Below are 22,240 nucleotides of genomic sequence, written 5' to 3' on the forward strand. Positions count from 1 at the left end.
CGCATGGTTATATTGGGGGTCAGATTTGGCTGTTAAGTTAGAGTATGCGTTTATTATGAACTCATCTAGGGAAGTGGTCGGCCCTATTCCAGTTTCACTTTGAAACAATATGTTCAGTTTCGTCTCCTGTAATTGGGTTTAAACCTCTGGAAGGTTGGAACGTAGACCCCTGCTGTTGGAGAAGGATACCTTGTAGTAGGGGTCTACGTTGGAAGATGTGGTTCTAGGTTTAATCGAGTTTTTATTCTGGAGTTATTTCATGTTGAGGTTTTGGGATTTGTTGAATAGGTCGGCATTCTTGGTTAGAGCAGTACAGGGAGGGAAATTAAGAGAGAAAAAAAAATGATTTTTTTTTGTAGCACACGAAAGGCAAAGCTGTAAGCATTACCTACTAGTATGGCATCGAGAGGCCCCACCAGAGACTACTGCATGGTCCAGATCCACTCACCAAATGGCAATACAGCAGTCCCAGTACTTTGCGCCTGCTGATAGGACAACCTCCTTAGGTTCGGGTCCCTGACTATCAGGCGGATAACGTCAGCCCAGACAAAACGTTTACCTCCAGCACCCTTACAAGTGACATGGCCACAAGGACAGACAGAGACAGAAAAATTTCCGACATCTCAGACTACAGGTCACCAAGTACTACCGACCTACGAAACAGCTATTGGTCTTTGCTAGGATTTGAGTCGCACTAAGCCTCCCTAAGGTCCTAGTTCTCTTCGCACTTATTCGGCTGAGGTATGTTCAGGTCGTCGATATTTCCTTCCTCCTTGGTTATTTGTTTATTTGTTCTCGCTCTTTTTTTGCGCATTTTGCAGTATTTTGCAGCATTTTGTCTGGCTTGCCTTTGTTGCTCCTGTCTGTTAGTTCCCACATTCAAGGATTTTTCCTCATGTCAGCTATTTTCATGTTTGTTGTTAGTTGCATTTTTCCATTCCTTGGATTCTTATTTCTCATCTCATTTTAGTAAAGTTTTTCTGGATTGTTCCTAATTCTTCTTTATTACAGGTATTACTTTGATTTTCATCATCTTATATATCCCTTTCAGCTCTTCGGCTAGCGCTGTGTATTTGCACCGTTTCTCGTTTTCTTTGATATTCAGCCTGTATTCAGCTGGAACAGCAAAGTCTACGATTTGACAGGATGTTGATTTCTTGTTAATTATTATGACATTCGGTATTTTTGCTTGGATTGGTTTAACAGTTTGTATATCCATGCTCCACTAGACTTTAAGATTCTCGTTTTCAAGTACTGTTGCCGGCTTATTTTTGCCCCACTTGTCTGTGCGTTCGAGATGCAGTTTGTATAATTCCCAGTGTACTACTCATTCCACTTGGCTCTGTCTATTAGTGCATTTCTTTTGGACCAGTGTGTTGCATTCGCTTGTTATATTGTGTATCGTCTCGTCTTGTTGTCCACAAACCGTGCATGTGTTGTTGTCTTGTGTTTTGTCGATCTTTGCTTTGATGTTCTTGGTTCTTATCGAGTTGTCTTGTGTAGTAGTTATTAGAGATTCGGTTTCTCGGCTTATGTATCCTTTTCGCGTCCAATGTCATGTTATTTTTATATGTTCACATCTTTATGAATCTCCCCTGTATTTGTTTCTCTTCCCACTTTTCTTTTCTTGTCTTCTTATTTGCAACTCGGTTTTATGTTTTGTTGATTTTTCCGTTTCTCTGGCCGCTATAATAATTCTTTCAGTGTTTTGTGTAAAGTATTTTCTAGTTCTTTTGTGCTGTCATTCACAGAGTCTTCTATATTAATTACTTCCCTTTCGCCGTTTTTCTATTTTACGTAGAGTCGATCAACATCGTCCTTCGGGTGTAGTGTGTTGTGTGTGGGCATGAGTTTCCTGGTCTTCTGAGCGAGTTTTATTTAGTCCACCCTATGAACGGTCCAGAGTATCTTACTAGTGATAGTGCCCATGTATTTATGCTGTTTATTAGGTTTCTACGATAAAATGTGGTTTCGAGAATCGTCTTGTTCTCCTAAGATATTTATTTCCAATCCTCTCTTTAATTTCTGCTGCTTTGATCTGTCTGCTCCCAGTACTCCAAGTATTTATATGCGCCTTGTTGCCCTAGTGCCCTCATATCCGTTTGGTTGGATAGTTCCAATCCTTCTGTCGTATCTAGTTGTCCCTTTCTGGCAACTAGTAGTGCGCACTTTTTCATACCAAACTCTATTTGGATATCCTGGCTTAAGATCCTTGTAGTATATATTAATGTCTCTAGTTGATTTTAGTCGTTGCAAATAGTTTCAGATCGTCCATGTACATTAGGTAGTTCATTTTTTCCTCCCTTATTTCTGTCTTACTGTTTTATTATCGAGTTTATGCTTAGGCATATCATACCAAGTTGCTACCTGCTATTAGCATTTTCTTCTTTATATTTCCAGACATTTCCACAAGAGTCTGGCGGTTTCTTACAATGGAGTTTCCTGAAGTACATAAACAGTGTAATATATACTAATTTTCTCATTCCACCTATCTTGTGATTGTCTCCTCGTGTGCGTCCATTACAACACGTAAAACTTCTGCTCTCTTTAAATTTAATAATTTTTAAATAATTCTGTTCCGTTCATTCCATTGGCAGTTATCGATTTTCTCGTGTTTCATGTGGCTCCACATTCACATCAGCGATTACTGCGATGTCAGTAGTTATAGCCGTTGGTTTAATTGTTTCTAACAAGTTTAAGACTGGTCTGTTTTTACAATCACATTCCCACATTATGTACTCATACTACTATCGTCCTCCGCCAATTTTTATGGAATATGCGTTTGATATTGTACACTGCAAACTATTAGGTTGGTCCCAAAAATGTTTTCTTTCTTCAACTTCTAGTAACAAAAAAAAATATAGTGTTTTCAGTGTTTATCTGAAACCCACAGAAGTCGGATGTATTATAATGCAGTATAAAGAATTGTTTTGGACTGTCTACACAATATCCGGTAAGAATAATGCAAACATTCTTGGGCTGCTTTTTATTTCTTTTTTGCCCCGTTTTTAATACTGTAAAGTTAGTCATTTAGTCACTTTTTGTAATAAAGCCGGCAATGAAAAATAACATGCTGTTTTTTTTCTTCTTTTTATTTCTGGATACAATTCGACTGAAAGTAAACATCTCCTTAAGCTACTGCACTGTCCGAAACAAACAGTTTCCATTATTTCAGGTTGTTTGACAATTGTCCCACGGACTATATGCATCATAACACTAGATTAAATTTTTAACTAAACATCGATTTTCCTCTTTCGCATTAACTTGAAAGAATTTTCGTGCAAGCTGAAAAATTGTGCGCTGTTCGTTTTTTTTATTTTTACATATCCATTATTTGTTCACATGTTTCTCTTGGAAATGTATTACTACATCAAATTGCGGTTTCACTTAATAACATAACTAGCAAATTCTCGCATTGCTACAAAAATAATTTCCTTCTGTCTCCTGATGAGACATTAAGCAAGATCAGCATTTTTTAAAACTCCTGGGAATAAAGACTTACGAAATTGTTTTTTTGGAGTATTCAATCGAATAATAAATTTTGATTGTAAAGTTCAACGTACAGTTGTAATTTTCTTTCTCTTAAATATATATATATATATATATATATATATATATATATATATATATATATATATATATATAGTGAGAGAGAGAGCACTTGGGAGACTCTATCATTATTTTCAGACCATCCAACGTCGCGGCTAACAATGACAGCCAATCAATCGGAAGTCGAGTCTTGGTCTTCCGGTTTGTTGGCTGCGATATCTCTTATGAGCTGAGTCGTTGTTTGCCTGTGGACATATATATATATATATATATATATATATATATATATATATATATATATATATATACATATATATATATATATATATATATATATATGAAATCGACTTGCAAATATTGACCTCCTCTGTTCGATTATAGCTGCTGGTGCTAAGTTGATATTCTTGTGAAACACCGTAGAGACATGAAAGTATGATTCAAATCAAAGAAAGTTTCTTACTGCATCATCTTTCAAGCAGATTGATCTGCTTGTTCATACAAGTAACAAGATAGTTCGCCTGCTTTATTTCCGGTAACATTCGATCATTATTGTCTGCCGCATCGATCATGTAAAAGTATTATTTAGTTATTATTATTTAGTTAATGCCTTAAACTAGGTTGTATGTAATATTATTTTCAATGCCTTTTTTGGAGGTAAAAACCAAAGCACGAATAATCACTATTTAGCATTCAATACTAAAAAATATATGCGAAATATCTTCTTTCAGGAAATACCATGCAATTCGAGGTATGGAAAAAGTCGAAATTTTATTAAAATTGTAATGACATAACGAAATTATAGTTGGGCGTAGTTGCTAAGTTTTTTTTTGTTCCACAAGCCAGTCTTATATAACTTACCCAGAACCTCAATTCGGATGATCTAGGGGGAATAATATCTAGTAAAGTAAAATAATGCATAACTGATAAAGATTGTTCTATATAAGTTATCAAATTTACCAAATGTTCATTACTAATGATTACTATGTTGTCAAATTTCAACTGTACACTCTTTAACCCTTATCCTTGAGTGACCTCTTGACCTTGATAAGTGGTGATGCCTATGTTAAAAAAATAGATGATAAAGTCCCACTATTATTGTTCACTACAATCATATTTGATACAGACATTTTACTGTCATTTCTGATTTTTTTCAGTCCATTAGACTGACAGTTTGGGGGATAGAAACTGGCCCAACACATTTAGTACTCATGGACGCTCCTGGGTATTTACCAGAAATCCCACACCCTCAGCCCTAACCTCCTGGATTTCACGTAGATCATTTTCATATTTTGTTGCATGAGGCGCCTTGAAAAGGAATTTAGATTGGGATATACAGGCCTTTTTCTGAGTGAGCGTGTCTCTAGTTTAAGGGCGCTTAACATCCACACTTTCTGGGCTTGTGTCACATCTTGCTAAACTGGGCAGCATGTATATATGTTTCTGGCTTTACCAATATCATTATGCCATGAACAGTGAACATTTAGTATTAACGTCGTTCAACTATTAACAGGTATTATAAAAATGGAAAATACACAACAGATCCGATATTCAGACACAAGTGGGAGCCACCGATGACGATCACCTTCATATCTGAATTCGTCGGACTAGATTGTTAAAAATTCTAAATTAGCAAAAAAGTTTTAAAAAAACGCATTTTCCTGCGTTACCCGAATTTCGGCTGAAATATGTCACATTTCAGGAATAGTATGCGGATTTATATGATAAAGTAAATATTTAAATAGTATAGACTAAACGTGTTCTTGTAGAACCATTAACATATTGCTCTTTTTAAGAGTTTACGTAAATAAGACAAATGTAGTGCGACAATCAATCGAGACAAAAAGACAAAAAATATGAACACGCCAAACGTTGACTGGATTAGATTTGTTTAAGACATATTTGAATTAGAGTAGTGGTTGTTTATGTTTTAATTATGCTATCATTGATATAATTGACAAACTTGTTTGGTAGGGAAATGCATACACAAATACACACAGACATTCGCAGAGACGATTTCACACACACCCACGCACCCACACACACATATATATACATATACATACATATATATATATATATATATATATATATATATATATTGCCATCCACATACAGTACTGTTTCGTTGTATCACACCTAATCAGTTCAACTAGACAAACACATTTCCCCAGCCGTGGATTGATCCTACAGCCATCGCATTGACAGTCGACAGCTCATAGCAAGCCGTAGATCATTATCCGTCCCCAAAGTACGATTAAGTATTACATATTAGTGCATATTACGTATTGGTCTTGTAGCGAATCAATTAAATATCAATTGAAAAAAGTATGGTGCATGGTGCTCATGTAAATGTTACAGCAAGGCAGAAATTACACTTGTATATATATATATATATATATATATATATATATATATATATATATATATATATATATAGCTGACCTAATTGTTAACGCTAATTTTCGCGCTTCTCGTCTGGGTCAGTTTGACCTTGCTTTTCAAATTTAAATATTCACCGCTTTTCGGGTGTTTTTTGTAAACCTTAATTTTTTGGATTCATCCAGCCTTGACAGACGTGTTTTTAAATATTCTCTCCAGTACTTTTCTTTTAATGATTTGGAATTCATTCTATTTGCTCTTTTTTCCACGGAACTCTGCCTTTTGGATTATTTTGAACCATTTGGAATTTACCCATTGGACTGAAATTTTAAATTCGACCGTTTTGGATTTTACCATTTTGGGGTTTTTACCCTTCACCGGACTGTCCATTAATGTGAAATATTTTATTATTTTTCTTTTGCCCCCTGTTCGCCTTACCTCACCCTTTTTTTCAACCAAGTAAGATCTGTGACTTACTTGCAGTTTTATTAAATACTTTTATATGCAAAATCCGATCCTGCATTTTGCCAATTCCTGCCCTCTGATGAGAAGGAGAGTATTTTTTCGAAACTCCGAGGATTAAGGACTATCCACTTATCTTGTGTTTCCTTTTTTTAAAATTAAATATGTTTAAATATCTTTTTCAAGATGTCTTTTAACATGTTTTATTAATCATATATATATATATATATATATATATATATATATATATATATATATATATATATGTATGTGTGTGTGTTCTAAATGTCTCTATCCTAAATAATCTACAATTATTCATAATGTAGACAATACATGTTTCAATATAATTGAGTGCATCAGTTTACGAATACCAACGTCCATTAAAAAAGATATAAAAATGTATAAATATTTAATTATTTTTTTAAAACTTAATATGCAAATAAGGTTACGTTTATGTCGTCGCCCGAATGTCAATTGCAGAGACCTACATATATTTTATTTAATTAATCTTAAATTGAAAACCAGGCTTTTAATGTCATATCTAGTGCGAAATAACTTAATTATATATATATATATATATATATATATATATATATATATATATATATATATATATATATATATATATGTGTGTGTGTGTTTGTGTGTGTGTGTGTGGTTGTGTCCGTGTGGGCCTGTGTATGTGTGTATATGTGTCTTTGTGTGTGTCTGTGTGTGTTGATTGATTGTATTAATTGTTTTTCTTTATATAAAGTGTTGTCTAATGCAGGACAGATCTACTGAATAGTTTATTTATCATACAAATGTTATTGAACAAATATATGTTTCAGTGGGATCCTAAATCAAGGATAACACTCCATTAGATCAAGAAAATTATCAATATTGTAAAGGGAGTTTAAAGTGCATTAGTGTTGATAAAATAGTGGAGTATGGTTTACGTACTGGAGATAATGTGAGCAGTACGGGGTTTGGAGGTAGGAGTGATGACAGATATGATTAGAAGTGATGAAAGAGGGGGGCAGTTCGATGTCGTGTGATAAGTCTGTCGAAGTGGGGGCGTGTTAGTATTTATTTTACCCTGTGGGTCTTAGTTTTCGCTTTGGTCTAAAGTTATATTATACACTTATCTTGGCGATATACCTATCTTAAGTGGTATGCTTTTTAAGGTGGTGACTTTATTTCTCTATTGGCAGGTTTTATCTAATTATTCCTGTTTTGTAACTTTTATGCCCCTTTTTCTAGCTTTCGAATTGTTTCTGTATGTGTTTACTTGTAATTGATAAGATATATATCCATATTGTATAACTAACAGTTAAACATATATATGGGTTTTATGTATGTATGTATATGCATGTATGTATGCATGTGTGTATGTATATATATATACATATATACATATATATATATATATATATATAGTTAGTAAGTTATAAAATATATATGGCGATTAAGCTACACTGAATATTCAGGCTTATGCGCATAAGCCTGAAGACTCCTAGAGTGGATAAAACGCGGAATATTCAGTGTAGTTTTATCCCTATATAGATTGTATAACTTACTAACTAGCTCTACCTACGTATTGAACACTTTTGAAGTAAATACTTAAAGTATACGCATGCATTTATACTATCCTATATTAATTATATGTGAGTAAATGAATTAGTTATATATATATATATATATATATATATATATATATATATATACATATATATATATATTAAATGACTTGAAATATTCGTTTTACATTCTACGTAACATACAAAATATAGAAACAATGCACATATAGGATTCAGTGTAAAAGAGAATTAAAATAATCTAATAAGAACTCATGAAAATACATAATAATTATTACACTATTTCACAGGCATATGACTATTAGTTATACTTCAGGAATGCACACTCATGTCTAGTATTGGGTATATAATACGATCGTTTTAATCATGTTCAATGCAAGAACAAAACATTTAATATAAATGTAATAAAGTTAAAATACTCACATTTGTATGTATATATATATATATATATGCATATATATGTATACATATATATGCATGCATATATACATAAATATACAGGTATATATATATATATATATATATATATATAAAAGGTATGCAGGCATTTTAAATAAAAGTCGTAGACTTTTAAAAAAAAATATTTATGCTATTACTGTGCATCTTATGAAATGATTTAAAATTATTCATGATTTCAGGTTCAATACGCAGCTCCAAAAGGAATTATAGTACATCCTAATGAAACCCGAGTTTTACAACTTTTAATTTTCAATAATGCAATCTTAATGTAAGGACAATTAAAAGAAAATATTCAATAAAATTTGTTTTTTCAACTCATAAAATTCCACAGAAACTTACGGACAACATTTTGGTGACGTTGCATTAATCTAGCATTAATTTTACATGCCCTAATTGAATCACAGAGAGCACTCTACCCGTGAGAGATAGTGAGATGTGTGAGATCATTCAGGAAGTTAAAACACAAATGTAGATATTCAAATAAAAAAGATTAGTAAGATAATTACCGTTGGCGTTTTACAAAGACAATAAAGGCACAGTTCGATATCAGAATAAAGACTGTAAACACAGTTATTTACTAGGAACCTTTACGCGAGTTTTTTTTTTCTCGAGCGTGCTCAGCGAAGATTAAAAAGAAAGAGCTAATGGCATTAAGACAGTCCTCGGTCTCCTTATATTCAATACCTTTCTTCCTGTGACTCTTTTAATGTGGTTCAACCAAGGTAAATGACACACTCAAACAAAAAGACTGCCATGAGACTTCGCGAGTTTGTTAGAACAGGACAACGATTGAATTGCAGCAAGGAAAATTACGTTGAAGGGGACTGGTGTTTCATGTGTCTATTAAAAATAAAACAAATTCCCATATGAAAAAATCTTGAACCTTAGTGAAGGCAACATATATATATATATATAAAATTTATTTATAAAAACTGATGGCTACATATGTGCATAGGTGTTTCTCTAATCACCCGCATCGGGGGATCACGCCTTCAGGCCAAGAATTATCGTCGAGAACATGTTTGTGTTTTATGAAGACATGAAGCAAAGTGCTCAACTATGTAGGAGCATATGTGTTTAGCCAGTAGAGTTTAGTCCTAGAAGTACATCCAATGAAACAACATGTGTCTATCAAAGTGTTCTCAATGAGTGAACAGAGCAGGTATAATACATTTATTTATACAAACATTGATGGCTACATGTGTGCATACATGTTGTTGTAATCATCCGCGTTGGGGGATTACGTCTTCAAGCCAATACTTATCGTCGATGATAATTCTTCGCCTGAAGACACAATCCCCCAACGCGGGTGATTACAAAACATATATGCACATATGCAGCTATCAATGTTTGTATAAATAAATTTAATATACCTAATCTGTTCACTCATTGAACACTTTTTGGCAGACATGTTGTTTCATTGGATGCCCTCCTAGGAAACTAAACTCTACTAGCTAAATATATATAATATATATATATATATATATATATACAAAGACAGACAGATAGATAGATAGATAGATAGATAGATATAAAGGTTACACACACAAAAATACCCACAGAAAAGCGCCCATATATACATTGATTTATGTCTATCTATCTATATCTATATCTATATCTATATCTACATATATATATATATATATATATATATATATATATATATATATTATAAGGTAAAATTAAAAGCCAAGAACAATGCGAGATTTTTTTTTTATATAGAGTAAAATTAAATGCAAACAAAAGAAATAAAGTTCTTTTTTGTTTTTCCTTTTTTCTTTTTCACACAAATTTTAACTCTAAACAACAGTATTTTTTTTTTCTGTTGTATTCAATGGTGATATAAATCTCAATTTCTTGGCTTTTAATTTTATTCGTTTAGAACGAATCAACATTTACATTTATATATATATATATATATATATATATATATATATATATATATAAATTTATACGACCTGTATACACATACAAACAAAAGCCTATATATGAGTAGAAAAATACACATACTCAAATATACAAAAAAATACACATATATGATGCATGGAAGGATTCGCTCATTTTAGTAAAAATTTTAGATTTATAATATACTTACTTGTAGCATCAAATTAATAATGAAATTGTATCATAATAATTTATTATATTAAAGCTTATTAAAAACAATTATTGTAACTCTCTGTATGCTAAGGTAATCACTAACACATATATAGATACGGACACACACACACATATATATATATAAATATAAATATATATATATATATATATATATATATATATTAACCCCCACATGTGTTCAGATAGATCTTGTGCTATAAACAGCATTTATCTACCAGAGCAGCTATGTATATATTCTTCTTTTTTCCTGTAATTATTATGTAACATACACATATCTAATCGAGTGTATGTATATATAGAACCATATATCAAATCATAACATAATATCCATATGGCCATTTACATATGTGGATATATATATATATATATATATAATTTTAAGGAGTTCTATATATTCCTTTTGTCAAGCAATACATTCTTCAATCGAATATATGTTTCTATATGTTGTTTTTATAAGGTATTTATAAGGTTATTAGATATGGTTCGGCAAGTATGTGATAAATCGGTAATAAAAATTAAAAAGGTGTATATATATATGTGTGTGTGTGTGTGTGTGTGTGTGTGTGTGTGTGTGTGTGTGTGTGTGTGTGTGCAGTATACAGATTAACTACTATTTTAGTTAAATTACAGGGTTTTTTTTTACTTCTTTCTATTATGGATAAAGTAAAACAAACGGTAATATTAATATAACTATAACAATGTTTTGTATACTGGATGCAGGTTATGGAAGTTGTTTATTTTTTTTGGAAAAACTTATCCCTGTCTTGTAACACTATAACTTTAGAATAGACCTTTAAATATTAGAGATTACAGATAGTTTTAAATGTAATGTTAGCTTTTTATTAAAACATTAAAAATAATTTTGATATGCGGTTCAGTTAAGAAGACCCTCTTTTGTTTGATTAAAACTCCAATAAACAATAACAAACGCATAATAATAAAAATATTACCATTATAGACAATAATTAAACAATAAAAAACCAAATATATATATACACATATGCAAGCCAAGGTAATAAACTTTATAACACAAGATATATTTAAACATATAGGTATTTACGTACATATGTATACATATCTATACGTGTGCTTGTGTGTATATATCTAAGTATTTTGTAAGGTTTTAATAACTATTATTTTATAAGCATTAATATAATAATTAATGATGCAATTTAATAATTAATTTGATACTAACAATAAGTATAAAAAATCAAAACTTTACCAAGACGAGTGGATGTCTGCCTGCGATATATATGTGTATTTTCATGTACGTTTTTTGTATGTATTTTTATCTGCGTATATATAAGCTTGTGCATGTGCATCTGTGTATGTTGTAGGGCTGAATATATATATATGTATATATATATATATATATGTATATATATATATACGTTTCTATTGTGTTTTGTTATATGTGGGTATACACATATATGTATGTATACATGTGTGTCTGTTTATATTTATATATGTGTATATGTATTGTATGATATTTTTTCAACTTTTCTACGTATGTTTCTATGTGTATTCTAGGTATATATATATATATATATATATATATATATATATATATATATTAAGTAATGTGATTTACAATTTAAAAATTAAAAAAAAAATTAAAATTTAAAAATCAAATTTTAATTAAATTAAAAATCAGTTTCATAAGAAGGAACAACAACAAAGTCAATTATCTGTACGATCGTTTCGGAAATCCGTGCTTTTTATTCGTGGTATACATGAAGTTATGTAGAACAATTATATATAGTTTTTTTGGTAAGCACGTTCTCCTCATCAGCAAATTTAGGAGGATTTTTTTTTTACTTTAAAAGACACCATAAATAAACCTAGCATTAAAAGTAAGGCAGATGAATCTTTTACTTTTAGTTTTAGAAATTAAACGCGTTTTATTGACAGACAAGATCACCAATTTTAGTTAAACTTTCTTTCTATAGTTGAACCTTAATTATAATAGTGTTAATAACGTCCTTTTCCCCCTCTTGTCCTTTTCTTCCCGCTCCCTTCTTTTCACTCGCTGTAACTTTCCTCTTAATCATTCCTGCACCCCCTTTATTTAACGGAATTTTGATTTTTGAAATTAATTCAACCCATAAGAACTTTAGCTTTGCTTCACGTCAGTCATGTTATATTTTCTCTCCTCAAAATTTAAAAAGGTCTGGAACCTTTTTAATCGTTATATTTTATTTTTCGTGCATATTAAAAATCGAATATGATTAAAACGATTCGCATATTCCAACAATATATGGCTTTATTTACATAAAGAATAATTTTTAAAAATATTATTGGCTCATTCATTGAGCATTATCAACGTGCCTGTTTGAAAGTCAATTAATTTTTAATATTTGGTATCTTTCTACCTGGATATAATATATATATATATATATATATATATATATATATATATATATATATATATATATATATATCGTTAACTGTGACACTATGCACTGACGATTCCCTAAAGGATGAAACACTTGTGTCTGTAGGTATTTACTAATTATTGTATTAAATAAGAATATCAGCCCTTTTAAGAAAGTTGTTTCTTATCGTTGACCACTTTCAGTTGGAATAACGTCGGCCAACTTAGCTAATACGCGCAGATCGTCATATAATGATAAAATCACTCCGACTCAAGCTAAAAGTAGTTAATAAGAATAATTGTTTAATTTACATTAGATATAACGCGGATTACAGTAGCCTATTGTTTCGGATCCTTGTTGATGAAACCTGAAATGCCTTCTGTTGCCGGGATTCGAATCTCTCAACTGGCGCACATCGTGACAGCCTTGACTGATTATTTCCGAAATGATGAAACACTAATATCTTTAGGTATTTAATAAATATTATTGTAAATACTACTACTACTACTACTACTACTACTACTACTACTACTACTACTACTAATAATAATAATAATAATATATAGATAGATATATTGTTCAATATATATATATGTATATATATATATATATATATATATATATATATATATATATATATAAATAAATACATATTAAAAGTTGTATTACAGTTTTATCTGTTTGGCTATATATGTTTCCGATGCGGGGTCATGTTTATGATATAACAGCTTCATCAGGCCTCGCAGATGTTGTTGGTAGTCATTAGAAAAAGGTGTTTTTTAAGAAAAAAAAGGATAGAAAGAAACGGGGAGAGGCGGGTGTGGACAATATTTCAATTTTTAAGGTTTAAAGATAAATTCGATTGTATTGTGTGTAGGGGGTAGCAGAATAAGGTAAGCGTTGGTGTAGATATATGGTATTAGTGAGGGGGAGGTAAGGAGAGGATGATAAAGAGAAAGGTGAGGGTATAATGAGAGGAGGGGAGAAAGGTTTCAATATTTTTGTTTTAAATTTTTACTGGCTACTGGTATTTCAGCAAGGTATACTAAATAGATGGGAGAGAGAGAGAGAGAGAGAGAAGGAGAACGTGAGGGAAATAGAGGTCGGCCGAAAGAGAAAGAGAGACATTAGACTTTGCCTCACTGCTCTCTGACATACCACCATCTCAAATAGAGATTATGAAAAAATCTTGAACACAAGTACTACTCAGCGAAAACACGCAATGTACTAAGAAGAACCAACACGGATCAGTTGATCTCTCAATGCATCTCTGGATTAAGCAGTCGGTCTTTTCATTCTATATAACCTCACAAAACCTATAAATAACAAAAACATAGTCTATATGGAGATGATGACCTTATCGTAGTTTAAAATTAAAATGGTCATAAATGTGAAAAACTGAAAAAAAAACATAACTACAGGAATGAAAATAATAGGTCGTAAACTGGACATTAAATCTAACGTAAAATCTGTTAACTTTCTCGATAACACTCTCAACATATGAAATAACTCATATGAACCTCACACTAAAGGCAATACTTACCCACTCTATATACCCCCGCTATCAAATCACCAAAACCATATCATTAAACATTCCCTGCATCTATCGAAAACAGACTAAGAACTAACTTCTGTAAACTTTAAATATTTAACAAGCATAACACATTTTATGAAAATAAAGTGACCACCTAAACATCACATTTAATTACACTGAACCTTATTCACCCAATATCCGAAACAAGAAAAATAACGACAGAAAAATAATTCAGTACACCCTCCTTCAATATAATGGTTAAAACGAAACTAGGAAAATTTCTTCCAACTAATAACCACCCATTTTCCACCTAATCACACACTACACAAAATATGTAATAAAAAAGCAATTAAACTTAGCTACAGCAGTACAGATAACCTAGGACAGATAATCAAAAACACTATAGGAAAATACTTAACAAAGACGAAAACACAAATAACACTAGCAGAGATAACAGCAATTGTACCCAAAAAATCCCAATGCCCACTTAATCAACAATGCCTACAAAGAGAAGTATTCTATAAAGCCACAATTGCACCTGCAGAAACCCCAAACGACAAAACATACTATATTGGCCTGGCAGGCACCTCCTTTAAAGATAGGTTTAGAGTATATAAATGCTCCTTCACAAACCCCAAACACCCTAACAAAACATCATTAGCCTCCTAATATCTAGATCTAATCCAACATAACATTACAAACACCATTAAGTAGGACATTTTTAAAAAATCTAACGTGTGTAAATCATTAAACTTCCCTCTGCCTAAAATAAAAACTTTATATACTCAGTTTTAAAGGTAGACACAAATTACGAAATAGAAACATGAAACCACCATAAACTGTCAGCACTAAAAATCCACCTCCTTAGCAATTATACACCCTTCGGAAACCCCCCTCAAACAATATCATTTTAGGAACCCCGGAATAATACACAAAATACCTCCATCTACCGTATACACACAATTACTGTAACATCAACACAACAAAATCCCCTCGCTCAACTCTCCCCATACTCTATACTACCTTACCCATCTACACATTCGTCTACCCATGGATCTACCACCCCCGCCCACTTACTAATTACTACTAAAACTCCCTACACCTATATGGGTATACATATGTTGCAGTATTGTTTTGTATGGATATCTGTATGTGCATTTATACCTTTTTCCCCTAGAAACAAACCTAACTGTAATTCTACTTGCTTAGCGTAGATAAGCGCGTCTGTGTATATATATATATATATATATATATATATATATATAGATATGTGTGTGTGTGTGTTTGTGTGTGTGCGTGTGTGTATATATGGGTGTCTCTGCAGGTGTGCATATATATGGGTGTCTCTGCAGGTGTGCATGGCTTAACATGTGTGTGGGGATATAGTTATACCTGAGTTTATGTGAAGATTTGTGTATATTTGTGCGCGTGTGTCTATATCAACGATACATTTAGCACTGAATGTGAACTCACACGAAGCCACTGCCCAAAGCGCCATGTTGGTGGCCCAACCCATACGTGTGAGAATTTTCGATGCATCTACCCGGCCTTTCCTTGTAAACTGTATTTATTGTTTATTATATGTATTATTTGATTTATTTTTATTTATTTTGATTTATTTTTATTTATTAATTTATTTTTATTGGCAATTAATTGCCTTTTTATCCTAGCTTTGCCTTGTTTCTTGGTACAGTTAGGTGCATGTCTGTGTATATATGTAACTATATATATATATATATATATATATATATGTATATACATATATATATATATATATATATATATGTGCGTGTGTGTGTGTTTGTGTGCATAAATGTATGTATATGCCCAATGCACCAGGTTTGACGCTCACTCAATATATATGTAAACTTTGCGATTCAATATAACCACAACCATCTTATTTTTTTTTTAATTTTAATTTCTTTTAAGATTTAAAAATTTTATATTTTTATTTTTTATTTTTTAATTATTTTATATTTTATTATATTATATAATTATTTATATTTATTTATCAATTATAGTCTATTTCCCCTTACTTTACCTTATTTACTTAGTATAACTATGAGCACGTCTGTATCCATATGGATATGTACATAGATATGTATATATATATATATATATATATATACAGATATATATATATATATATATATACAAATATATACATATATATACATATATACATATATATACATATATATGATTGTATATGTGTGCTTATATGTGTTTACTTGCTTATATTTTATTAGAAATGTTTAATATCTATATTTATGTAATTGCATATACGTGTATAAGAATAGATTCATATGTATGTGTATGTATGTGTGTATGCACATCTACTTCTACTTAAGACCTTATATCCATATATACTTATATAAGTAGGCGCATGTGTATATATATGCACATACATATGTGTGTGCATATGTGCCTATATATCTCAGTTAATTTACATATATATATATATATAATATGCTTGTATATGTGTTTATATCTACTTATTAACTCATATATGTATGTATTTACTTTGTTTTCATATATGTGTGTGCGTATGTTCCCGTATGTGGTTGCCTAGAAGTGGACATATGTATGCATGTATATGTATGCGAATGTACGCGTACGATAACCTATGTAATATAAAATAACTCCATTATTAAGGCACGGAACAATGCGATGCAACTAGTAACACTTAAACAAACACTGTACGTGTAAAAAAATGACATCTACACTAACCCTTTCCCTCTCTCTCCCTCTCTTTCCCTCTCGTTCTATTTCTCTTTCCCTCTCGTTCTCCGCTGCTCCTCCTCCATCGTCAACCTATTCAATATACATTGCTGAAGAAACAAAATCCAGAAATATAATATGGAAACCTTTCTCTTACTCCTCGCCTTACCCCCTCACTTTTCTCTTTATCATTTTCTCTTCACCTTCCTGTTACTACATCCATATATCTCCACCCACGCCTAATATATCTGCTATCCCCCACACAACTTTAACTATGAAAACTGAAATATTATCAACACACGCTTCTCCCCATTTCTTCCTTTATTTTTTCATAAAACACCTTTTTTCCAATTACTAACAACCACTTCTGAAAGGGCTGTCAGAGCTGTTGGATCCTAAATATTGACCAACATCGGAAACATATGTAGCAACAACAGATAAAACATTAATAAATAAAAAAAACAAATATTTGCTCTGCAATAGTATTGAACACGCTCTTCATGTTTTACATATTACCAGTGTTACAATATATATATATATATATATATATATATATATATATATATATATATATATATATATATTCAAATAAGGAGGTAGTCACCCACAATGTGTATTTTTTAACATTATTTGATTATTCCGTGTCTGGCTTTTTCATTGAGAATTCTGTTTGGATCATTTAATAATGTTTTTAAATCATTGAAATCGTTTTTACGCGTTTCAGATGTTCTGTGAAGCGGTCTCGTCAAAAATTATTTTCAAATGTGTTGGAGATGCAAAAATGGAATTTCCGTAGTTCATGTGAAGTGTTTCCAAGGGGTGGATGCGTGTATGTGTCAAACTATTCATTGGAATGTTCAATTTTTATTACTCTTTTATTTGGCTTGTCGAGGGCGCTGACCTCGCCTGCGGTCACTCATGTGTTGTGTTTCTCTCTCTCTCTCGCTCTCTCTTTCTGCTTGTGTTTTTCATTTCCTTTAGGGTAGGGTAGGGTAGGGTAGGGTAGTGTGTGTGTTTTCTTTGGTTTGAGAATGCGTGTACTGTTTTATAGTATTATGAGGTTATTTGCTTCCCTTGGAAGGTGACTGTGATCCAAGGTCGTTACTAATGTGTATGTGTGAGGAGATGGGGAAGAACCATCTCTTCTGAAATAAAGGTAGGGGTGCTTTCAGTCTATTTTGATATTTATTTTTTTGATTCTTGGATTTTAGTATTGTGATTTTTTCGTTTCAGTCTGTTCGGGTATTCTTTATATTGTTTGTTTACATAGAGGGTTTATTTAAATATATGTATAGGGTTTTTTAATGTTTCTATTTATTTGTCTCTGCATGTGGGTATGGTCAGACCCAGGGTCGGATCCTAGTGTGGGGAAGAACTTGTTCCCCAGATAGGAGGGGCTAATTGCAGGGGTATAGATATAGGAGGGGGTGATAGAAGGGATGATAGTTGTCTCAGTCATGAGGGGGTTCTCCTCCACTGGCTGTTGAGGGAGCGAGGTGTTCGAACATATATTATACTAATGTTCTAGGTGTTTCCTAGTGTTGTTGATTTAGAGGTTAAGTAGGGTTGGTATTGTTCAGTGTGTTCTATTAGAGATAGTGGTGTTATGTATTGTGTGGTTGTATGCGCGCGTGTGTGTGTTTTGATGTGTCGGTTCTGATTTATGTGTGGGTGTGTATATGTATATGGATGCGCATGTAAGTGTTCCTTGCATTTTTTGTGTGTTGATATTAGGCTCTGTTAAGGTGACTACCACGTTATTTAAGTATGCACCTTTCTTTCTTTGGAATTTCTTATCCCATTTTATATGAATATTTCTAACTACAACGATAGAATGCCACCAACACGTAAACAACATGTAGAAGACACACCAAAATCCCAAACAACACCCAACATTGATAACAAACATCTCGAGGATGAAATTCTAAAACTTCATGAAAAGATGGACAGAATAATACTCATGATATCCCACCAACAGCATAAGGTACTAACCAATATCGACGAAATTATAGAACTCCTTAAAAACAACAAGAACATTTAGTACATCTAATGGAAACACATATCTATAATGAAGGGATGAAAATAAAAGAAAACACCTCCAAACATGGAAAACTCTTATTAAAAAGAGAAAAAAATGGCCTACTACCGTGCAGTCAAATGCAGCGACACCGTCCTAACTTATAGGACATTTTTAACCATGGAGGAGCAGTTTATCCCAAACAAATTCCGAGAAAAAGTCACACCTTCAGACAAAGAGGAGCAGAAGAAAATTAAAAAAAAACCTTAAACATATCAAAACAACAAGCTGAAATCGACATACACAAGTGCAGAATGATACACTTCACAAAGAAATACACCAAAATCAACGAAAAAATACGCACCGACATCAGAAAACTATGCCCCAAGGAGACCCACTAATTCCTTATTGGACTTTGGGAGTCTGAATGCAGAGAGGAGGGGGAAAAATCCAAAAGAATTATCGAAAGGAAGATAACCTGCCTGAAGAATCTACCAGAAAAAGAAAAAAACGAACAAGTGCCGAACATGACCAGTCAAACCTACCAAAATTCGAATCATACCCGATGTCAACAGCTTGAGAGATTCCGAAACAAAGGTAAGAAACGAGACGTACATCATTCTCAAACACACCCACACAACAGACCCAAACACACATAAATAACGACCGGAACATATTCATACCATACACCCATCCCTACCAAAAACCTCAACTAAAACTCCCATCTAGAACACCACACATCTACACAAGAATGCCGGCACCATACAAACACAAATACTACTACCAAAATACTCCAAAAACAACATATCAACAACCGACAACCCACTACTATATGACAATACTTAAAGATACAACCTCCCACAACAATACGGAAATAGTAACTACCAACTACGTCACCCAACTTAGTCAAGAATCCACTATCTCTTACACCATCCCAGCCCCACAAACCACATAAAAGATCCCCCTACTAAACATCCCCCACCGAAAAAAAACCACTAGAACTAAACCACCCCTATAGATTTCACCCAACACAAAACAACCCTTAAAACATCACCTCCATTACCCACAGTACAAAAACCGACTCCCAAAATACGCCCACCCAAACACAACCAAACAGAATACCCCACGTCCTTTCATAACCCATACATCCCTACAATACGACACAACCAACCTCCCAACCGGATCAACGAAACTAACGACCCTCACAACTATTTTTTAGGAATACCTCACAAAATTACAACACCAGACTAGGCAACCAAAACACCCAAAGTCCTCAACCTCTCTACAGAGGCACTTACAAAGGACAGAGTTAAAGTACTAAAACTAGGCCTCAAATTCTTCCCAACTCCCAAAAGTAACAAAGCAGTGTTAATGAAAGACCTTTAAGAATTTGAACACAAATTTAGACTCATAGATTTACTTAATGACAGTGATAACACAACATACGACTCTCTAGTAAAAAACAAACAACATACTTCCCAAACAAGAATAGCAACACAAAAGAACTAAATACCTTCTTTGAAACACTCTGGAACCTCAACCCCCAACAATAAGAAAACCCCACCAGTAATCTAACACGAAACCAACATCAAGGACTTAAAAAATACAACACAATAACAACTTAGTTATAAAGGAAGCAGACAAAGATAGTGCAGTGGTAATAATGAAAAAGATATTCTATATACAGAAATTTTAGAATCAATAAGGAACAAAAATTATTACTAACATATAATCTATAACATAGATGACACAACCATATCGAAAATAACAAAACTCTGCATACAATAGTATATGAACTAAAAAAGGAAAATACTTCCTGACAAACTTCACAACAAAAACAAGCATATGCTATGGGCTACCCAAAATACGCAAATCTTACCAGAAGTCGGAGTACATAAGCACCCCAAACTTACCAGAAGTCGGAGTACATAAGCACCCCAAACCCGGAGGACCTCACATTCAGACCCTACTATTAGCATGACCATCATGCGCAACAAGCAGACTTAGTAACCTAATAAAAATACTATTACATCCCTTCACCAATCTAGCCAGAAGTTTGTAAGAGATTACACACACTTCCTTAACTCCCTACCACAAACAATAGAGGCTGGGGCAATACAAGCCACATTCGATGTTAGCAGCCTATATAGCAATATCCCACACAATCTAGAAAAAGAAGCTATCGCACATATGATTGACAAACATAGACAGACTCTACACCCCAGTTTCAGTAAACAATTCGTGATTAATAGCATCGACATAATCCTCAATAACAACTCCTTTCAAATCAATAAAGACAACTACATCCAAATACTAAGCACAGCAATGGGTACTAAAATGGCACCGAAATATGCCTTCCTTACACTCGCCTTCTTAGAAGAGACTCTTTATGAAAGGATAGAGCAAAAGTACGGGCACAATATAAAAACACTCTTCATAAAATCTTATAAAAGATACCGAGACGACTGCTTTATCCTCTGGAGGACAAGATGGGTGGATATAAAAGAACTCCACAATTTGCTACAAAATCTACACCCAAAAATAACGTTCACACTAGAACAAAGCCCCACCGATCTACATTTCCTAGAACTCCTAATAACAATAAAAAACAACAACATAATCACAGACATCTACCACAAACACACAGACACTCAACAATATATCCACTTCAAAAGCCACTACCCTAAAAACTTTCTAAAATCAATACCTTACTCCCTAGCACATAGAGTCTGCACTATTTTAACATGACTACACCTCCGTTCAATTAGACTTAATGAGCTACAAAAACACTGCGGAAAAGAGGATACCCACTACCACTAATACAGAAAGGTACTGAACTGGCTGAAAAAATTCCAAGAGACACACTAAGAATCCCAAAAGAACACAATAAAGAACAAATTTTAGCATAGTCACTACACACAACACAAACAACCCAGAAGTATTCACACAGATAACAAAAAAACCTAATCCTCGTCAATCAGAACGACAAACTAAACAAACTACTTAAAACAACAAAAATAATAAAAAGCAAACGCCAACCCAAAAACTT

Source organism: Euprymna scolopes, chromosome 1 (assembly GCF_053919585.1).
Source record: "Euprymna scolopes isolate OS-2025 chromosome 1, ASM5391958v1, whole genome shotgun sequence".
Taxonomy (NCBI): Eukaryota; Metazoa; Mollusca; class Cephalopoda; order Sepiida; family Sepiolidae; genus Euprymna; species Euprymna scolopes.